General features: G+C 43.5%; 1 long non-coding RNA gene across 1 annotated transcript in view; it reads right to left on the bottom strand.

The window, feature by feature from the left end:
* LOC140845335 (uncharacterized) overlaps positions 1–21,487 on the bottom strand; it is a 33,705-nt gene extending 12,218 nt beyond the window's left edge. Inside the window, exons 1-2 of the long non-coding RNA XR_012124116.1 lie at positions 21,032–21,487; positions 9,249–9,358 (exon numbers count right to left, since the gene is read on the bottom strand). This is a non-coding gene — a long non-coding RNA (uncharacterized lncRNA). The remainder of the gene's footprint in view (positions 1–9,248; positions 9,359–21,031) is intronic.
* Positions 21,488–22,357: the final 870 nt, after the last annotated feature.

Here is a 22,357-nt window from a genome sequence, read left to right as displayed (position 1 = left end):
AAATTTTAAATGTCCTGTGTCCCTGTGGGGCCCCAGAGTGTTTGGGAGCATGGTTTGAGAATATTATTAATTATTTAGAGATTCTTGTTCATGTAGGATTATTAATTCCACAAATGAGCACAAACTGACATTACCCTTAGATTTGGCCATTTAGGATGCTTGAAAGATAAATCCCTGAGTTGGCCTTTTAAAGATGCTGGATGATTCCTAAACTGTAGGATGTTACCAAGTTTCAAGGAGAATTTTTTTTCTTTTCTCAGAGCTATTAATATGTTTGGAGAAATAAAACCTGGAATATTGGAGAAAACTGGTTTTGAATTTGAGTTTTATAGGCATATAATATTAAAATTGAATAATATTAGAAGGCTGACATTGGCATTATTGTCTGCAGGGTTTTAACTGCTGTTGTGAACCTTGGTCACTGAGAACAACATTATACAGAGTCGATCAAACATAAAAACGTGCAGTCAGTAGCATTAATATGTAGCTCAGGACAGACAGAAGCCTCTGTTCCCTGTTAGGGTGTAGTTACTCCCAGATCAGGTTACCTGATCTGGTAATGAAGCCCACCCCTTATCAGTGTTAGAAAAGAACTGGGATTTACAAGTGTTGGTAGCCAGGTTACCTGCACTGGAAGAGTGCTTGTGGGTAACTCAGTCACAGAAGGATTTGTAGGCTACTCTGGGAAGTTGGGGGAGGCCTGAGGATCTGATTCTTCTGATAGACCACTGACTCAGTGGTTGCTCCCTGGTTCTGTGTGACAGTCTAATGTCAGGCTGTATAAAATGGGGCAGGTTCAGCTCTGTGGAGAGAGCTCCTTCTTATAGGGTCTTACAAGGAGCCCAAGAGGTGATCTGGTAGAACAGTACTTCATCATGCTGATGGTCTTGTTCTTATGGCTTTTGGGTGGACTGAGCCTATTTCCACCCTTCTCTGCTCTCTGCTAAGCCCTACCACTCATCTTTTTGTTCTTCCAGCAAGCCAAGCTTATTCCCACTTTTAGGTTCTTTGCAGCAGCTTTGCTGTTATCTTCTGCCCTTTTTAGATATTCAAATGCTTGGTTTCATTGTTATACTCATGTCTTAACTCAAATGTCATCTTCTCAGAGAACCTATTTTAACACCTTTCTTAAAATCCCCTTGAATGGCACAGTGTCTTGTTTTCTATCTTCAAAGCACTTGTTTTGTTCATGTATTTGCTTATTGTTTCTCTTCCTCTGCTAAAATATAGGTGCCAGAAGAGCAGAGCCCACATCTGTCTTCTTCAGTTCTGTATTCCCTAGTGCGTGGAATATAAAAGATCCTCAACAAAATGTGTCAGAAGGACACAATGGGATATTATTCAACCATAAGAAGAAAACAAATCCCACCATTTGCAACAACATGGATAGAGCTAGAGGGTATTATGCTCAGTGAAATAAGCCAGGTGGAGAAAGACAAGTACCAAATGATTTCACTCATATGTGGAGTATAAGAGCAAAGAAAAACTGAAGGAACAAAGTAGCAGCAGAATCACAGAACCCATAAACGGACTAATAGTTACCAAAGGGAAAGGGACTGGGGAGGATGGGTAGGAAGGGAGGGATAAGGATGGGTAAAAGAAAGGGGGTATTACAATTAGCATGTATAATGTGGGGGGGGGAGTACGGGGCAGGCTCTATAGCACAGAGAAGACAAGTAGTGATTTTACAGCATCTTACTATGCTGATGGACAGTGACTGTGAAGGGTTATGTTGGGGGGACTTGGTGAAGGGGGAGCCTAGTAAACATAATGTTCTTCATGTAATTGTAGATTCATGATACCAAAACAAAAAACAAAAAACTTTAATATATAACAAACATATTGTTCAGTATACAAAGATATGCATAAATATAAAAAGGTATGTTATGCTGATAAAATAACATTGAGTATGAAAAAGAAAATGTGTCGGAAGGGTGAATGAATGGGTGAATCCCTCAGGAGGTGAATGTCCCTAGAGTAGTGTCCAATCCAATTCTGGTAAGACAGGTAGGAGACAGTCTGGCTTCAGACACTTCCCAGTGCTTAGAGACTTCTCATGATAGGGGGGGAGACCAACCTTCCTTTCTCCTTGGTCCTGATATTTTAGGTGAGCTGGTTGCCAATTGGGCAAACTACCTGTTTGTAAATCTTTATTTGGGATGACCACCTAGTGCCCAGTAGTGTGTATGTGTGTGTGTGCCAGGCACCCCAGCTTTATCATGATTTTTTCAATGGGCAAAGAAAGGAGAAGTGGTGGTCAGGTGGTCTTATAAGAAAACCATCTCAGGGCTGGCTAAGAAGGGAGGTGGGTCAACATGGAAATACATGGTGGACTGGTGTACAGACATGTGGGAACTTGTGGTGGTAGAGTGCAAGACCTCCAGCCTCTCCTATTTGTGCTGTGGACTTTATCTAGTCACATTTCTGGGTAGTCATAAGAAAAACCAAGTATAAGTAAGAAAATTATATTAGGAAAGGAAGACAAGGGGGAAACAGTAAAATATGGAAAGGTAAAAAGGCTGAAGGAATTAAAATGAAGATCATCAAAGAAAAAATTGAAAAAAGAATACACTTAAAAGCTAAAAGTTTAAACAGGAGAAGGAGTAAGTCATTTTGAAAATGAGAGGTGAAAGAAAAGACTTAAAATAAAAGATGTGAAAAGCTACAACTACTGAAATAAAAAGGTAAGTATGAAAGTGAGAATATAAAATATGTTAAAAATAAAGTTAGGAAGTTGAGAATGAAAATAGTTTTTTTAAAGTGTCCAAATTAAGAAAAGAAAGTTTAAAAAGTCCTCAAAAGAGAAAAAAAGTTAAAAGAAATAAAAGACAAAATAGGATCAAGAAGTTTAAAAGGTGAAGAAACTTAAGAGAGAAACAAACTGTGAACAGCGGCTGAAATATTGTGAGAAAGGTTGAGTTTCCACTTCCAGGGCAAAGTGCCCACAGTGTCTGACCTCTGGAAATGGCTACCCTGGGGCTGGCCAGCTGTGCTCAGGCCATGTCCAGCGGTGGCATCTGGCTAATGTGATATGTGTGCTGCTTGGGAGGGCCTCAGTCTGCCTGAAATGACTTTGGTCTAGTTCACCATGTTAACAATTAACCAAAAATTTTAAGATAAGGCTTTCGAACTAGAAGAAGAATTTAGCCAACAGTCATTAGGTTAAATTGGGAACCTTCAAATGTTTGCCATAGGAGGCCATCATGTTTGAGAAATACTAAACCAATGAGACTGAAGGCTGGAGATGGACTGAGAAGTTTCATTAGTGAGTAATCTGGAGGTGAAATGTTATAGGAGTCGGGATTGGCAGTGAGATGTGTAGGGAACAGGATAGCTAACAAGGTGATTTGCAAAGAAGACTTGACAATACATAGTGATGGGTTAGGTTATAGGAGTTGCTCATGGCTCTGCTTTTGAATTGGGTGTGTATTTTGGGATATTAACAAGTAATCCTGCCTCAACTGACTTGATAAGAAAAAGATATCCTCTCAAATACAGATAAGTCCAATATGATGGTGGGGTTGGTTAATTCAGTAGGTTAGAGTCAAAGGCGATATCATCCTCTTGAGCAAATGGCCATGTGCTACCTGAATAAAATCATGCTTCTGTTAGCTAAGAAGGCACAGGCGTACTTGTGAATATAGACAACCACCAGAGTCTGCCTGGATTTCCAACTATGGCATGCTTTAAAATCTGCCCAAAAGTCTGGTACTAGAAAAAAAAAATTGCTTATAAGCAACAAAACAAAAAACAAATGAGACTACATCAAACGAAAAGTCTATACAACAAAAGTAACCACCAAAAAAATGAAAAGACAACCAATGGGAAAAAATATTTTCAAGCCATATATCTAATAAGGGGTTAATATCCAAAATACATAAAGAAATCATACAATTTAATAGCAAAAAAAAAATTAAAAATGGGCAAAGGATCTAAATATTTTTTTCAAAGAAGATATATAACAGGCCAACAGGTACATAAAAAGATGCTCATCAGTAGTTATTAGGGAAATGCAAATTGAAACCACAATGAGATATTACCTCACACCTGAATGGTTACCATAAAAAAGACAAGAGGTAACAAATGCTGGTGTGGATATGGAGAAAATGGAACCCTTAAGCATTGTTGGTGGGAATGTGAATTAGTACAGCCACTATGTAAGGCAGTATGGAAGATCCTCAAAAAATTAAAATAGAACTACCATATGATCTCACAATTCCACTTTTGGGAATACATCCAAAGGAAATGAAAACACTAAATAGAAAATACATCTGCATCCCCATATTTACAGCAGCATTATTTGTAATAGCCAAGACATGGAAACAACCTAAGTGTCTATTGATGGATGAATGTATAAAAAAGTTGTGGTCTATTTATACAATGGAATATTATTCAGCCATCAAAAAAGAGGAAACTGCCATTTGCCACAACATGGATGGACTTTGAAAGCATTATGCTAAGTGAAATAAGTCAGAGAAAGACAAATACTGTATGATCTTACTTATATGTGGAATCTAAAAAAAGATGGATGGTGGGGGTAGGGAGAATAAGAGGAAGATGGTCAAAAGGTACAAATCTCCAGTTAGAAGGTAAGTAATTACTAGGGGTATAATGTACAACATGGTGACTGTAGGTAATACTGCTAATGGTATATAGAAAAGTTAAAGAGAGTTCTCAGCAGAAGGGGAAAATTTTCTTCTTTTTCCTCTCCCTTCCTCTCTTTTTATTATATCTATTATATCTATATGAGATGATGGATGTTAGCTGGACCTATTGCCATAATCATTAATAATATATGTAAATCAAGCCATTATGCTGTATACCTCAAACTCCTATACAGTGATGTATGTTAATTATTCCTCGATAAAACTGGGGAAAATTTTTTGCCCAAAGTCTGAGAATTACAAGTGTGACCATTTTGAGAAAACAGCTCATCAGGAGCCCCAGGGAAAGAATAGTTCATACTGTTGGAAATTGCTTTAATTATTTCTACTTCAATCTAAATAATCTTAGTCCTTTTAACTGTCCCTGAACATTTTTTTCAACTTTTTAAATCATCACTGTGGCTAAGCTTAGAGCTTTCCCAAGTTTCAAGAAGGCAGGTAAGAACCTAGGAAATGATATGCTCTGTGTATAGTGAATTCTAGGAAAAGAATTAAATATGACTTCAAATTGTTATGTCACATGACATATCTATAAACCAGAGAATAGCAAAAGTAATACGCTAGTTGAAGTAACTCTAGGGTTCACTGTCATAGGCTGCAGAGTGTGTTGTTATGATCCAAGGAGGAAAAGTCCTCATAAAAGAGGGCCTTACGCACTGCCTTAGCAATTGAAATTTTATGCAAAAACCTTCACACAGACAGCAGGAATGCAGCACATTTAATTAAATAGAAGCTTGGAAATTAAGCTGAAAGAGAGTTCCTTCTGAAGTTAAGCTAATAAACTAAATAATAGTTTATTTGAAATGTTTTTATTTTACCTGTTTTGTCTTCAAGTATACTTATATAGCATAAAATATGTTTATTTATATAAAACTCATGGATTCATTTTGTTAATGAAGAAGCCAATGGCAAATGTGTGTGCAACATTGTGCACATTTGTTCCAATTGGTATTGTGGAGAGATTCCAGGACTGGAATTTGTCTCAGTTCTGCCCCATGTTGCCACTACTTATTCAGTTAAATGAACTAATGCTCCATGGACATCTACACAGAGCCTGCCATGTAAAAATTCATGGTAAACTGCTACTAAATCTCTTCTGTTATGAGGCAGGTAATAGGATTAGTCTTACTTTACATATAAAAGCTGGGATTTGAGTTTTAAGCTAGCGAAGTGACACTAGGTAGATTCCCCCTCGACCCCACTTCCTTAGCTATGTTGACTTTAAAAATAAAACAGCCAGTTATTTCATAAGCAAAATGGGTTTATTTTAGAATAGCAGAGGAACTGCAATTTGGGACATGCAATCTTTGGCAAACTATAGCTAAGTCCTGAGATAAGAAGAGATGAATGTTACTTTATAGAGAAAATGAGGGAGGGGCTACTTTGAAGGAAAGAGAGAGTTCAGGATGGTCACAATTTTTGAAGGAAAGAGAGAGTTCAGGATGGTCACAATTTTTGAAGGAAAGAGAGAGTTCAGGTGGTGAGTTGGGGTATTTTCTTACTGGCTGAGCTGTTGCTGGGCAAGGAGCAATTCCCTGTTGGGAATCAAGGCATGTCTCTTCCTGTTCAGGTGTGCAATTGAGGATGAGAGGTAGGGCATGGGAGCTCCCCTTTCTGACTTCCTAACCCCATTTTAAATGAGGTTCCTATATTCAGTTTTACAGCTACATAAATAAGATAGTATTAAAGCCCTTATTTCCTCAGGTTATACCATCCTTTGGACTTGTCAGATCTTGGCCAACAACTGCAATGATGTTTAGAGCTCCAAGTCCCCTCCTGGAGTTGTCGGAGACTCGTAGCCCATCCATCTCTTTTCCTTCTCTTTCTGTGTTTATGCCCTGTCTTTTAATTTACAACTTCAGATGTGGACCTTCACAACTCTTGTATTTCCACTGGGGGCCCTTTCTTTTCTGCTTTTGTGCTTTTATTGAATTTCTTGCAGTTGGTGAGATTGAAGGGAGTCTTCATTCCATAATCAGCAAGTCTCATTTTTTTTCTAGGCCTTTAAAAGATAGCCATCTGTTTTGGGTATACAGCTTCTTTGGGCCAAGGACTGTGGCATCTGAGGGAGGTATCATGTAGTTCACAGATAGATGCATACTTGCTGATCATTGTATACAGTTACTAATTGTTTTAATAGGCACATATGTTTCTTCTCTTTTTTAAAAGATTAAGGTCCATACAATAAAATGTATGAATCTTTTTGTGCAGTTTGATGAATTTTGACATGTGTATACACTCATGTAACCCTCACCCAGATCAAGGATATAAAATAATCTCAGTAATTTTTTTTCCCCTTCACCATCAACAGGCACATGCATTCACCATGTCCTTGCTCTTCTTTCCTTCTCTCTCACATCACATTATTCACACCTGAAAGTACAACTTTGAAAATTTCCTTTAGTGAAATTTTTCACTAAAAATTTGTTGGTGGAAAATTCTGCTTTCATTTGTCTGAAACAGTCTTTATTGTCCTCTTTCCTAAGGCTACTTATGGTCTGTATAGAGAGCCACATTGGCAGTGATTTTTTTCTAGAATACTGATACCATTTAATTGCCTTCTGGTTTCCCTTATTGCTGTTGAGAAGATAGCTGTCAGACTAAATCTTTTGAAATTAATTTGTCTTTGCTCTCGGATGATTTAAAGATTTTTTTTGTCTTTGGTCTAGTGTTTTGTTCTAATATATTTAGTTGTGAATTTGTTGTTTTTATTTATCTTCTTGGACTACATTGGGCTGTTTTTTATATTGGTGTATTATATTATTTTGGAAAATTATCACCCATGCCTTCCTCACATACCACCTCTGCTCCATTTCTTTTTTTTTTTCTTTTTTTTCTTTTGGTATCATTAATCTGCAATTACATGAGCGACATTATGGTTACTAGACTCTCCCCATTATCAAGTCCCCATCACATACCCCTTTGCAGTCACTATCCATCCAGGTACTAAGATGCTATAGAATCACTACTTGTCTTCTCTGTGTTGTACAGTCTTCCCCGTACCACCCCCCCCCTACATTATGTCTGCTAATCGTGATGCCCCTTTTTCCCCCCTTATCCCTCCCTTCCCACCCATCCTCCCCAGTCCCTTTCCTTTTGGTAACTGTTAGTCCATTCTTGGGTTCTGTGAGTCTGTTGCTGTTTTGTTCCTTCAGTTTTTTTCTTTGTTCCTAGACTCCACATATGAGTGAAATCATTTGATACTTGTCTTTTTCTGCCTGGTTTATTTTACTGAGCATAATACCCTCTAGCTCCATCCATGTTGTTGCAAATGGTAAAATTTGTTTTCTTCTTATGGCTGAATAATATTCCATTGTGTATATGTACCGCGTCTTCTTTATCCATTCATCTACTGATGAACACTTAGGTTGCTTCCATTTCTTGGCTATTGTAAATAGTGCTGCAATGAACTTAGGGGTGCATAGGTCTTTTTCAAACTGTGCTGCTGCATTCTTAGGGTAAATTTAAACCACATACCAGTTAGGATGGCCACCATCCAAAAGACAAGGAACAACAAATGCTGGTGAGGATGTGGAGAAAGGGGGACCCTCGTACACTGTTGGTGGGAATGTAAATTAGTCCAACCATTGTGGAAAGCAATACAGAAGTTCCTCAAACAATTAAAAATAGAAATACCATTTGACCCAGGAATTCTACTCCTAGCACTTTACCCAAAGAAAACAAGATCCCTGATTCAAAAAGACATATGCACCCCTATGTTTATCGCAGCACTATTTACAGTAGCCAAGATAAGGAAGCAACCTAAGTGTCCATCGGTACATGAATGGATAAAGAAGAGGTGGTACATATACACAGTGGAATATTATTCAGCCACAAGAAGGAAACAAATCCTACCATTTACAACAACATGAGTGGAGCTAGAGAGAATTACACTCAGTGAAATAAGCTAGGCAGAGAAAGACAAGTATCAAATGATTTCACCCATTTGTGGAGTGTAACAATAAAGCAAAACTGAAGGAACAAAACACAGGAGACTCATAGACTCCAAGAAGGGGCTAGCTGTTACCAAAGGGAAGGGTTTGGGGAGCGTGGGTAGGGATGCAGGGAGAAGGGGATGGAATTATGATTAGCACACATAATGTAGGTGGGTCATGGGGAAGGCAGTATAGCATGGAGAAGACAAGAAGTGACTCTATAACATCTTACTACACTGATGGACAGTGACTGCAATGGGGGGTGTGTGTGTGGGACTTAATAATATGGATGAACGTAGTAACCACAGTGTTGCTCATGTGACTTATTCATAACATTGTATATCAATGATACATTAATAAAAAAAGATTAAATATCTGTTCATGGATTGAATCAACCACCTCTATGAAGTCATGAATAGAGGTGGGGTTATCCAGGATCCATGGCGTTCCCTCTTGTTTCATCGTGTGGTGTTCTGTGACACACACCGGTGAATCACAAGGTTTGGAGAATGTTATATCAGCAGGAACACTGCCAGCTTGGACTCAAAGGAGCAGATGCTGGACTAAGTGAAAGAAGTCTTTTGGACTTACAAAATCCTACAGGCAGAAAATGGGCTAATAGAGCATCTCAGCTGTAAACATGTCTTACCTTAAAGAAACAGGAAGAATGACTACAGGAACAAAGCTTTTGGCCCAGAGAGCAGGGTCATCGGCTCAGAGGTGGTGGCCAGGGAAGCCGTGGTCCTGAGGTCTGTGCAGCTGTGAGACACAGAGGATTACCTTCAGGCCTTGAAACCTGGTGGAATTTACCCTGATGGATTACAGATTTGCTGAGGATGAATGGCCCTTTTATTTCTTTCATTTTCTCCTTTTTGGAATGGGAATGTTCATAACTATTATCCTGTGCCTGTCCTACTATTGTTTTTCGATTTCCTCACTTCATAGGCCCACAGATGGAGATTTTCCCTCTGGATGGCCCACACCCATTATCTTACTTAGATGATTCAAATGATAATATTTGGGACATTTGAGTTGATGACATTTAGATGAGATTTCCAATTTAAAGTTGTTGCTGTAATGAGTGGAGGCTTTGGATGTTGGGATGGGGTGAATGTATTTGCATGTGGGAATTATGTAAATCTTTAGGGGTTGGAGGACAGGCCGCAGGGGGTTGAATGAACCCCCATACAGATATGTCCATGTACTAATCCCTGGAACCTGTGAGTGTTACTTTATTTGGGAAAAGGTCTTGCCTATTAAGTTAGGTTCTTGAAATGAGATCATCCTGGATTATCCAAATGGGCCCTAAATCCAATGACAAGTATCCTAATAAGAGACAGACAGAGGACAGACAGAGGAGCGGCAGGCAATGTGACCATGGTGGCAGAGACTGGAGAGATGTGGCCCCAGCCAAGGAATGCCTAGACTCATCAGAATGCCTAGACTCATCAGAAGCTGGAGGATAAAAGGATGAATCATCCCCTGGAGCCTTTGGAGGGAGTTTATCCCTACTGGTACCTTACTTTTGAACTTCTGGTCCTGAGAACTTTAGGAGAATAAATTTCTGTGGTTCTGTGTTTGTTGGTTATAGAAGCCACAGGAAAGTAGTACAGATTTTGGGACATTTTGCTAAGTCAGAGTAGCCAGTTACAAAAGACTGTATACTGTATGCTTCCATTTATATGACATGTCCAGAACAGACAAATCTGTAGAAATAGAAAATAAATTAGTAGTTGCTAGGGGTTGGGGAAGGGGGATGGGGGTGACTGCTAATGAATATGGGGTTTCCTTTTGGGATAGTGTTGATGTTGGTACAATTCTGTGAATATACTAAAAACCACTGAATTTTACACTTGAAATAGCTTAATTTTGTGTTATTTGAATTACATTTCAATAAAAACAATATAAAAAATTTAACATTATTAGGTTTTCTTAACTTGATGGTTTTATATTTTTATCTCTTTTACTGGAAATTTTTTTCAAATAATAAAATTTATTTACTTGGTCTTAGTAGATACATAAAAGGGTTTCAAAATTACAATATCCAGTAATAACTGTTGTCAGCAGCTGCATCTGGGGAGGTCTCTACCTGCACACTAGGTGAAACCTCAGCCTTGATGGGGGAGGTTCCTGACTCTGAATGAGAAAGAATTCTCAAGCAGGTGGGATGAGTGTACGTAGGGAAGTCATTCATTAAAGCAAGAGTAGCAGGGAATGGCAGCTGCCTTGCAGGAAGCAGAGAGTAAGGAAGAGCAGAGGAAGCTCACTGAACACTTGCTGGGTATAGGGCAAATCTTTTGCCTACTCCTAAAGCCAGGGTCACCTGCCATCCAGTGTCTGCTTGACTCTGCATGGCGTGGGAACTAAGCTCCTACCACCCCCAGGATTTGGGGAAGTCACAGAGCACTGGATGGAGTGAGATTATGTTCTGAGAACTTCCCAGAGGCAAAGAAAGGAGATTTTCAGGCAGGCTACTAAAGAGCATGAGCACATGGCTGTATTTCTGTCCAGGTCACCCAGGCAATGGGAACTTGCAAGCTCAAATCAGAGATTTTAGTAGCCCCTCCCTACTTGTTTGGAGTAGAACAGAGACAAAGTGAGGACTTGTGCTTAAGGAAAATAGAATGAAATAACAAAGTAACTAAGATGCTTGCCACTGGAAGAGTACAGAGACAAGATGCAATAAGTTGAGCAGTGAGAAGTCTTTATTTAAGGCAAAAAGTACACACTTGAAGAAAAGGGAGTGCAGTCAACCTCAGAAAGGAGGTGCACTTAAGGGCTCAGGATTCTGATTTTTAAGGCTTTAAATAATGGGGCAAAGGGTGGAGGCGATGGTGGTAAGTAGGCTTGATATGTGGTCCCAGGATGTCTGCCTCTGGCGAGAGACATTTTGTCACCATCCATAGTCAGTCCTCTAGATATTCTGTAAGATAAACTTAACACAAGGAATTCATTGATCCCATTCTTCTCCAAGATAGTAGTTACCCTTAAGGACTAGGAATGTATCAGTTAAGACTGGTTGCCTTGCCTTATTATAGGTTGTTGGCTGATTACCAAGGAATATGTTAGGAATCTTATCTTATCTCCTGACTCCCTGGCTTTTAAAATGGAATCTTAGCCTTAGGATGGTGTCCCTCCTGTTCTTACTATACTGTTTTTATCTTGGCATTTTTCATCAAAGGAAGGAAAAGTTAACCATGATGCTTGTCCCATGTCCCTGCCCTAACCTCATTACCATACTATTACATTTATAAAAAACACTAAATGTATTTCAAGGATTTTTTTGGTGGTTCTTTTAGTACTTACACTATATATCCCAATAAGAAATGTATAGTCCAAAAGTCTGTTCAAAAGTCACTTGAAAGTAAGTTTTGCTTTGTATCAGTATGGTACTCATTTGATATAGAATTATGTCTATTTCTGTTTTTTCTCAGCTTTGGGATTGTATTCCCTTTTTAAATTTAATTTAATCTATTTCTTGAACATTTAAAACATTTACATGGGTCAAAAGTCAAAACTATATAAATAGGTATATTCAGGTAAGTCTTGCTCCACCGCATCATTTCTCTTCCCGTTTCCTGCTTTCTACTTCCCTATGCTAACTCTATTAGTGTTCATTTCTGGTTTACCTTTCCAAAGTTTCTGAAGAAAGAAGATAGATAAACAAATATACACACATATATGTGAAAGGGTATCTCGTTGCGACCCTCCTTACCCAAAAGGACTCGGGAGACACGGGCCCACGCAAGAGACTTTATTATCTGAATGAGAAAGTGGCTGCCCCAGAGGGGGGTGGGGAGAGAGAGGGAGAGAGAGAGAGAGAGAGAGAGAGAGAGGGAGAGGGAGAGAGCAGTGGGACAGAGAGAGCAGAGAAGTGGGGAGAGAGAGAGAGCAGAGAGCAAAGAGAGAGAGAGAGAGAGAGGGACAGAGAGACAGAGAGAGAGAGAGAGGGAGAGAGAGGGACAGAGGGACAGAGAGAGACAGCAGAGAGAGAGAGGGAGACAGAGAGACACAGACAGAGAGACACAGAGAGAGAGAGAGAGGGCAGCAGCGTGGTGCCTTTTATTGTGGCGGATCCGCTGGGCCTGTTGCCTTGGGGGAGGGTCGGGATGTATAAAGCGGGGTAAGCCCAGTCAAGCCCCAGGCAAACCCAGGCATAATTCTCACCGGCTTATGTGCTTGGGACCATGGGGCAAAAGGAGGATAAATTATATATTCTTACAATAAGTATTTTTAAAAATTTATCTCCTTCCTGATATAAAAGGTAGCATTTTATATATATTGCTGTGCATTTTTTTCCTACTTAATATTGTTAGGGTCCGGAAATCCGGGGATTTCCCAAGAGAACAAAGCACACAGGCACGGAGATGTAAGTACAAGCAAAGTCTTTAATCAGCCAGCAAGCTGGGGCCGACAGCACCTCCCCTGACACACAGGCCGGGTCAGAGCAGTCGACCCCAGGGCAACTTTAGGTAAGGATTATATAGGATTTTCACAGCCGTTGCACTGAAGCCCGCGCATTTCTACAACCAATAGTTTTAAAACACACTCTATATTGTAACCAGTGGGAAGCATTGTAACCTTTTAGGGAACGCGTCAGTTGCCTGACCGCTTCAATTGTTATCTCTTGCTTACACAAGCATGTGTATGTGACTTATCATGGGTTACATCCCCAGCCGTCCCCAGGCTGTTGTCCACTTCTAGTTATCTAATTTAGGGCAGGCGCACTTAGCCTCGGGTAGTTTATACAAAAAACTGGGTGGCTCTTGCTCTAAGGTCAGGTTAAGTGTTATTAGTTCTCTTTCCTGACTCTTGATGCTCTCTGCACTCCTTTACATTTCCCCCCTTTTCTTGATCAGACTGAGGAATCTTTCTCAGCGGTATCTAGGGCCTGATATTTTTGGCGAAGGACCAGGAGTTGGACGGTGTCAAACTTTTCTCGTACAAACTTAAGCAACTTGTTTATTATGCACGGACTGATTGTAAGCAACAACAGCAGGATGACCAGTGGCCCCGCAATGGCCGAGAGGAGGGTAGCAAACCATGGCTTGTGTTTGAACCAAGACTCAAACTAGCCTTCACTGCTTTCATATTCCTTACGCCGCTTCTCTAGATCTTTTTTAGCTTGGCCAGGGACTCTCTGACTGCACCAGTTTTGTCTACATAGAAACAGCACTCTTCTTTTAAGGCTGTGCACAGCCCACCTTCTCTTAAGAACAGGAGGTCCAGGCTTCCTCGGTTTTGTAGGATTACCTCTGACAAGGAAGTGAGGGATTGCTCTAGGTCTGACATTGTCTGTCGGAGTTGTTCTAGGTCCTTATCGATTGCCAGCCTCAGGGCTGTGAGCCCCTTTTCCCAGGTTACAAGGGCTGCGACTCTAGTGCCTGTCCCTGCTATCTCTAGGGAGAGGAGAACTTTAATGGTCAGGGAAGTAACAGGCTCTCTCTTTTTTTCCGGTGGGGGGTCAGCACTTCTTCCTAAAAAGAAAGGAGGGATTCATGAGAATGATATATTAAGTGAGGTAAAATGGCTACAATCACACAAAACTCACTGTTAGCATTGAACACAGAGGTGGATAGGGCTAGGGTGAGGCCCGTCTTTGAACAGAGCCACTAACTTGAGGAGGGTATAATCTACTTTTTTTGCTCCTACTTATTGTTATTATAGGAGGAGCATAACTGGCTCTTGGTCATCGGGACTGTGCCTACACACATCCTAGCGACTGAGACCTGAGCGATCGTAAGTCCCCACGGTCTCCCCTCCCAGTAAGTGGGATGGGAGTTGTTGATAGTGTAGGAGCCATTTATCTCGACTGCTTCATAAAAAGGGGGTGAACCTGGATAGCATAGCTAACAGGGATCGGTGAGGGAGGAAGTGGTGTGGTTAAGAGTCTCTACTACCGCCTGCACCATTTCCCACATGGGATTATCTAACCCGGAGGGAGCATGCTGGGTCCCTAACTCAGCGGTTGATGGACTTGGTCCTTTTGTGGGCTCTGGGGCAAGCGTTCTGGTTGGCATTTTCTCATCTTTTTTGCTTGGGCCCTTGTCCTGGATTGAAGGTTTCTGGGGTTTGCTAGGGCCTTTGTCCTGGATTGAAGGTTTCTGGGGATTTATAACTGGGTTGGGACCTACGGCGATGGTGGGAGTTGACACAGTTAATTTAATGACAAGGGTCGAGCTGATATGCCCCCCATATTTATAGTACACTATTCTCCATTCTAGTCTGTTTATCCAGTGCGATACTTCAGTCTTTCTACTCATCTCGGTGAATTGAACTCTTGTCTAATCTTGGTCCCTTCGGTCACAAGCCTTGTCTTTGTAAAGGGCCATAGGCTGGTGACGAGGGATGCCCTTGTTGACATAAGAAAATTTGACAGAATCGATTTTTGTGACTTTCTATCTCTAATCCCTATTGTTCGAGGTTACACAGTCCCAGCTGGCACAATAGAAGTAGGATCCACACCCCCGCAGTGCCTTCCTTTACCTGTTTCTGGGCAAGCATAAAACCCATGGGAGTGAGCTAAATTTGGAGGGACGGATCGGTAAACTACGTTGATCTGCCGAAAGCAGAAATGCAGGTCAGGCCACCAGGTTTCGAGTGGCGCAATGCGTCGTGTGGAGTTGATGACCTCCCTATTGTCGGGATCAATCAGCATCTAGGTCAGGTTCCATGGTTGATGGGGGTTGGTGCCTTTGATCTCTACAGATGTGGCTCCCGTGAAGGTCTATATTAAGGAGCTTATTAGCAGTATCTCTTTCATCGTCAGCTTAAGCATAGTTTTAGGGGATTGGCAGGATGCTGCTGCACTTTCTATTCTTCCTTTCGGGTCCTAAGATCATTACAAGGTAGGACCTTCTGAACGTGGGTGTGGTGCACCCATGGAGCGATACCATCAACTTTGAGAGCAGTGGGGGTGGTAAACAACACAACGTAAGGTCTCTTCTACCTGGGCTCGAGAGTCCTCACTTGGTGTCTCTTGACTCATACCATATCCCCTGGGACTATGCCATGTTCCGGGCTTGGAATTTTCTCACTTTCATAATATGCTCTGATCAGGGGCCAGATCTCTTGCTGCACTTTAGCAAGAGCTTGCAACACATTCAGATAGTCAGGGGCTGGGTCTCAAATGGAGTTAAACCATGTACATAGGGGGAGTTCCAAGCACGGAAGATGGCTAAGGGAAGGAGGGTCACCCAGTCCCCGCTAGTCTCTAATACCAATTTAGAAAGGGTCTCTTTTAGGGTCTGATTCATTCTTTCTACCTTCCCAGAGCTTTGTGGGTTATAAGCGCAATGCAACTTCTAATCTACTCCTAAAGCTAGGGCTAGTCCTTGCAGGACTTTGCTAACGAAAGCTGGGCTGTTATCGGAATTTATGGCTTCAGGGACTCTATATCTGGGGACGATTTCTTCAATTAATCTTTTTGCTACTACCTGGCTAGTTTCATGCTTGGTTGGAAAAGCCTCTACCCACTCAGAGAAGGTATCCACTATAACTAGCAAATACTTATATCTATACTTCTCTGGTTTTATTTCGGTGAAGTCTATTTCCCAATTCTTCCCTGGAGCCCTCCCCCTTTTCTAGGTACCTGCTGGGTGCGGCCCTCTTGGGGCTGGTCTTAGCATTGCACAGCTACTGCATTCTTTCGTGATCTGATGAGCTGCCTCATTCTGGTGGGGAAACACTAACTGCGCAGACTGGAAAAGGCTGAGCAGCTTTTTCCAGCCTAGATGGGTGAACTTATGCAGATTAGCAAGCATGTACTGTCTTAATACTTCTGGCAGAATCAATCTACCTTCTTGGTTCCTACTCTAATTTCCCTCCCCAAACACTTTTCTCGATTCTTGTTTCCTAATCTACTCAAGATCCCGAGGGGAATACTCAGGTTTGGGTGGCAGGGCGGGCAGTTCAGGTATAGGTATCTCGAGGGCTGTAAGTACAAGGGAGTCCGAGAGGGCCGCCCTCTTAGCTTCCACATCAGCATAGTTGTTGCCGATAGCTTCAGGTGTCTTCTTTGGTTGGTGGCCCGGTACATGTATAACCACTACTGCCTTTGGTTTTTCTATAGCGGCCAGTAGTCTTTGGACTTCTTGCAGATTCTTCAGTCCTTTCTCTTCTGTGGAACGGAATCTTCTTTCTCAGTAGATGGCACCATGGACATGGACAGTGCTAAAGGCATACCTGCTATCTGTGTAGATGTTGGCTCGCTTGCCTTCTGCTCTTTCCAGGGCCTCAGCGAGAGCAATAAGTTCTGCCTTCTGTGCTGAGGTGCCAGGGGGCAGAGCTGTGCTCTAGACAACTTCTCCTTCGTGGGTTACTACTGCTGCTCCTGCTCTCCTGACCCCCTCCTGCACAAAGCTGCTCTCATCTGTATACTAGTTTAGCTCACAGTTCGGTAATGGTGTGTCTTTCAGGTCTGCTCGCACCTGGATAATTTCAGAAAGGATGTCTCTACAGTCGTGGATGGGGGTCAACAGATCTGGGTCCGGCAGAAGGGTGGCAGGATTCAGGGTCACCGGGTCAGAGAAGGCAATTCGTGGAGAATCTAGTAGGAGCCCTTGGTAGTGGGTGAGTCTTGCGTTCGTCATCTATTTTCCTGGAGGATGCTTGAGGATCCTCTCTACAGTATGTGGGGCTGTTACCCTCAGGTTCTGGCCAAAAGTCAGCTTATCTGCTTCTTTTACTAGTAGAGCAATGGCTGCTAGGATACACAGACAAGGTGGCTATCCGGAGGCCACTGGGTCTAGCTGCTTGGACAAATAGGCCACAGGTCTTTTCTACGGGCCCAGCTGCTGAGCCCGGACTCCTTTAGCCACTCCCTTCTTTTCATATACAAATAGGATGAAGGGTTTTTCCAGGTCTGGCAGAGATAGGGCGGGGGCTCGGAGGAGGGATTCTTTCAGTCTGTCAAAGGCCTCTTGTTGTTCTTGATTCTATTGCCAGCCCGACCTTTCTCTGGTCGCCTCATATAGCAGTCGGGCTATTTCTGTGTACCCTGGAATCCAGAGCCTGCAGAACCTGGCTGAGCCAAGAAATTCCCTCACTCCCCGGGGTGAGGAAGGGACGGGGATAGTCAAGATGGTTTGTTTCATGGCCTGTGTTAGCCATCTGGCTCTATTAGATATTTTGTACCCCAGGTAGACTACTGACCTCTGACAGATGTGGGCCTTCTTGGCGCTGGCTCGATATCCCAGTTCGCCTAGTTCAGCTAGCAAGTTTTCTGTGGCTTCTTCACACTCCTCATGGGTTTCTATGGCCAGCAACAGGTCATCTACAAACTGCAGCAGTGTCATGCGGGGGTGGCTCCTGCGAAAGTGCTCCAGGTCCTGGCTTAGGGCTTCATTGAATAAGGTGGGAGAGTTCTTGAAGCCCTGTGGCAGTCTAGTCCAGGTAAGCTGCCCTTTTCTTCTTCCCCCTGACTCCTGCCACTCAAAGGCAAACAAAGGCTGACTAACTTCAGAAAGTGGGATACTGAAGAAGGCATCTTTCAGGTCCAGAGTAGTATACCACACATGTGAGGGTGGCAGGTGGCTGAGTAGGGTGTAAGGGTTGGGCACTGTAGAGTGGATGTCCTCTACCTTTTCATTGACCTTTCGCAAGTCTTGCACCGGTCTGTAATCTCCGCTGCCAGGCTTCCTTACCGGAAGCAGGGGCGTATTCCATGCAGATCGGCAGGTTTTAAGGATTCTTGTCTCCAACAGTCTGTGGATATGGGGTGCTATCTCTTTCCTAGCCTTTTCTGATATTGGATACTGCTGGACCTGGATGGGTAGGGCCACAGCTTTGAGTTGAACAACAACCGGGGGTAGATGTTTGGCGAGACCAATTCCTCCAGTTTCGGCCCATGCGGAAGGAAACTCCTGCAACTAAGAGTCCATTTCTCCCTGGCCCCCCTCTTCTAGATCCGCCTGAAACAGATGATGTTCATTGGCCAGGGACAGAGTCAACACATGCACCGGTTGTAGGGGCTGCCCTTCTTTGTCCATGATCTTTATCTCTTCGGGTTCAAAATGGATGTGCGCCCCGACTTTGGTTAGTAAGTCTCTGCTTAACAATGGTGCGGGGCTCTCAGGTATGACCAGAAATGAGTGAGAGACCTGATGCCTTCCTAGGTCTACTTTTCTGTTGGTGGTCCAGGCACATTTCTTGGACCCTGTCGCTCCCTGGACTATGCTTGTGCGTCCTGGGTTCAGGGGACTGTGGGCCTGGTTGAGTACTGAATATTCTGCCCCAGTATCTACCATGAACCCAATGGGAGTCCCCTCCACACACAGGGTTACCCAGGACTCGGGGAGGGGTGCTGAGCCCCGTCCCCGTCAATTCTCCTCTCCTAGGTGCAGGGTCTTAATGGGGTTCCCTCCTCCCTGTTCCCTCTTTTTGGGGCACTCCCTCTTCCAATGTCCATATCTCTTACACAGGGCGCATTGGTCTCGTCCTAGTCGGGACTGGCGGGGTCCCGTTCTTCGAGGTGGCCTAGGGCTCTCTTTCACCCCAGCCAGGAATATCCTGGCCATCTCTTCCCTCTGCTTCTTGTTCTCTTTCCTCTGAAACTCTCTGTCTTCTTTCTTATTTTTCTCTTGCATTTCCCATTTCTCTTTCTTCAGCCTTTCCTTTCTGTCTTCCGGAGTTTCTCTAGCATTGAAGACCCTCTCCGCTTGCTGCAGCATTTCCCTAATAGATATCTCCCCTAGGTCCTCCCGCTTGTGGAGTTTCTTCCGGATATCGGGGGCTGCCTGGTTGATGAATGAGAGGACTACAGCTGATCTATGTTCCTCTGCTTCTGGGTTTATGGGGGTATACTGCCGGTAAGCATCAAACAGCCTTTCCAGATACGTGGCTGGGCTTTCCCCTTCTCCCTGAAACAATAGTTTTTACCTTAGCCAGGTTAGTGGGCCGTCTGGTGGCCTCCTGGAGACTGGTCATCAGAGTCTGGCAGTAGACCCGGAGACGCTCCCTACCTTCTGCAGTTCCGAAGTCCCAATTCGGGTGCGTAAGCGGGAATGATTCGTCAATGATGGGCTGGAGGGTGGTGGGTCTTCCATTTTCTCTGAGAACATTTTTCCTGGCCTCATTAAGGATACACTCTCGCTCTTCTGTCGTGAAGAGGGTGCGGAGCAACTGCTGGCAATCGTCTCATGTGGGACAATGGGTAAACATAATGGACTCCACCAGACCTATAAGACACTTTGGGTCCTCTGAGAAGGGAGGGTTCTGGGTCCTCCAATTATAGAGGTCACTAGATGAAAAGGGCCAGTACTGATATTGTTGAGCTCCATCTGGACCGCCTGTACCGATGGCACGCACAGGCAGAACCGGCACTGCTCCTTCTGAGGTGGAGGAGGGAGCCTCCTCTTCTTGTTCTCTGGTCCCTCGAAGCCTTAACTGCCTTCCTCTCGCTCTTCCTGGCCTTCTGCCTTCTCTTGTTGAAGAGTCTGGAGAAGCTGCAGCCACCTGGCCCCCACTGGGCTCTCCAACTTCATTTTCTACCCCCTCGGCAGCTTCACCCCCTCCCTCCCACGGAGCCGCATACGGGGGTGGTCGCTCAATCGACAGAGGGGGGTAAAGGGGAGAACTGTCCGGGAGGACAGGTGGCGCACTCGGGATTTTGGCCCGGCAATCAGAGGGCTTTTAATTTTCTTGAGCAACAAGGACGGAGGTCTCTAGTGGGTTAGGGTGAGGTTTCCCCACCGAAAAGGGCTTCAGCCAGGATGGAGGATCCTCGGCTAGATTTTCCCAGACCAGGATATAGGGGAGTTGGTCAGGGTGGCCCCCAGGGTCTGGCCGGGAGATAATGGCCTTGACTTTGCCGATAAGGTTCAGGGAAAGAGACCCTTGGGTCGGCAAGCCTACTCCAAAGGAAGGCCACTCGGCCGAGCAAAAGGTGTTGAGCTTATCTTTCTTGATGCCAAGGCTCATATTTAAGGCCCGTTCCTTGACCTTCGAGAAATGGGAAAGGATCAGACCCTTAGGAGTAGCCTGAGTCTGGCCCATAGTGAGAAAGAAGAAGGAAAAAGAATATGAGGAAGACAAAGGTGAAGGATGAAGATGCCACTTCAAACAAGATGACTGTTGTATGTGCTTGTGAATGGGTGCCTGTCGTTGCACAGTTTTTCTTCTGCGGGGGATGCGAATTTATCTGGGATTCGTGGCTGTGACCCCCTTATCCTGTCACGGGAGTCTTCTAGCGGTGGGCACCCTAATGGCTCTTAATTGCCTGACCCGTGCCCGTGGGGTGATTTAGTGGCAAAAAGGAGGGACGGAAAGAACAGGAGAATCTCAAAATAGGAGAAACTTAAAATGAAAAGCGCAGAAAGGAATATAAACTAAAACACAATAAAACAATCAACAACAACACTAAACACACACACCACATCTGATCGCACTCGCTCGGACCGGTCCTTCTCTCACTCTGGTGCGCACCACACTCACCACTTTCAGGATCCTCAAAAACTCTCTTAATTCTCCCGAAAGGCTTCCACTTGGACTGCCGCAGGGTGACAAGCTCAATCCTTTCCTCCTTGGGCGCCAGTTTTCTGCCGATCGGATTTGCCTTCCTAAGGCCGAGTCACTCGGACCCTAGGGCCAGGATTGGTTACCTGGGCTTCACCCAGGGTCATTAACCTGGGGGCCGGGAATACCACCCCGGACTTCCTAGCTTGGGATCACTAACCTGACTTGGGATGGCAACTCCCAATTTATGCAGACACAAGGGAGGGACCCTTGAATTACACTGCCCCGTCCGGACAATTAGACCTTGCCTCCAGCCCGTCCTTTGTTCTCAGGGAAGCCGCTCGGATCCCCAACGATCCCCCAAATGTTAGGGTCCGGAAATCCAGGGATTTCCTGAGAGAACAAAGCACACAGGCGCGGAGATGTAAGTACAAGCAAAGTCTTTAATCAGCCAGCAAGCTGGGGCCGACAGCACCTCCCCTGACACACAAGCCAGGTCAGAGCAGTTGACCCCAGGGCAACTTTAGGTATGGATTATATAGGATTTTCACAGCTGTTGCACTGAAGCCCGCGCATTTCTACAACCAATAGTTTTAAAACACACTCTGTATTGTAACCAATGGGAAGCATTGTAACCTTTTAGGGAACGCGTCAGTTGCCTGACCGCTTCAATTGTTATCTCTTGCTTACACAAGCATGTCTATGTGACTTATCACGGGTTACATCCCCAGGCGTCCCCAGGCTGTTGTCCACTTCTAGTTATCTAATTTAGGGCAGGCGCACTTAGCCTCAGGTAGTTTATCCAAAAAAGTGGGTGGCTCTTGCTCTAAGGTCAGGTTAAGTGTTATTAGTTCTCTTTCCTGACTCTTGATGCTCTCTGCACTCCTTTACAATATATACTGGAAATCACTCAAACTGCTTCTTATCAGTACATAGAAATCTGACTTATTTTTTTCCGTGACTATATATACTTCATTGTATGGGTAGTTTATTCAGTCATTTCCTTATTGGTGAATATTTGGGTTTTTTCCAATCTTCTGTTTTCAGAAACAGTTCTGCAATGACTAAGCCTGTGAGCATGATGTTCAGTATTTCTTTCTCTTCAGGGTAGGTTCCTAGAAGTGAGATTGCTGGTTCTAACGGTAAATGCATGTGTGTTTACTCCACCAGCAACATATGAGGGTGTGTTTCCTCATAGCATCACCAGCCAAGTGCATTGTCAAAGCTTTTGGATTTTGGCCAATCTGATATATGAGAAATTATATCTTAGTGCAGTTTTAGTTTACATTTCTCTTATTATGAGTT

Source organism: Manis javanica, chromosome 2 (genome assembly GCF_040802235.1).
Source record: "Manis javanica isolate MJ-LG chromosome 2, MJ_LKY, whole genome shotgun sequence".
In the NCBI taxonomy this organism is placed as follows: Eukaryota; Metazoa; Chordata; class Mammalia; order Pholidota; family Manidae; genus Manis; species Manis javanica.
This window is presented reverse-complemented; position numbering and strand designations above follow the sequence as displayed.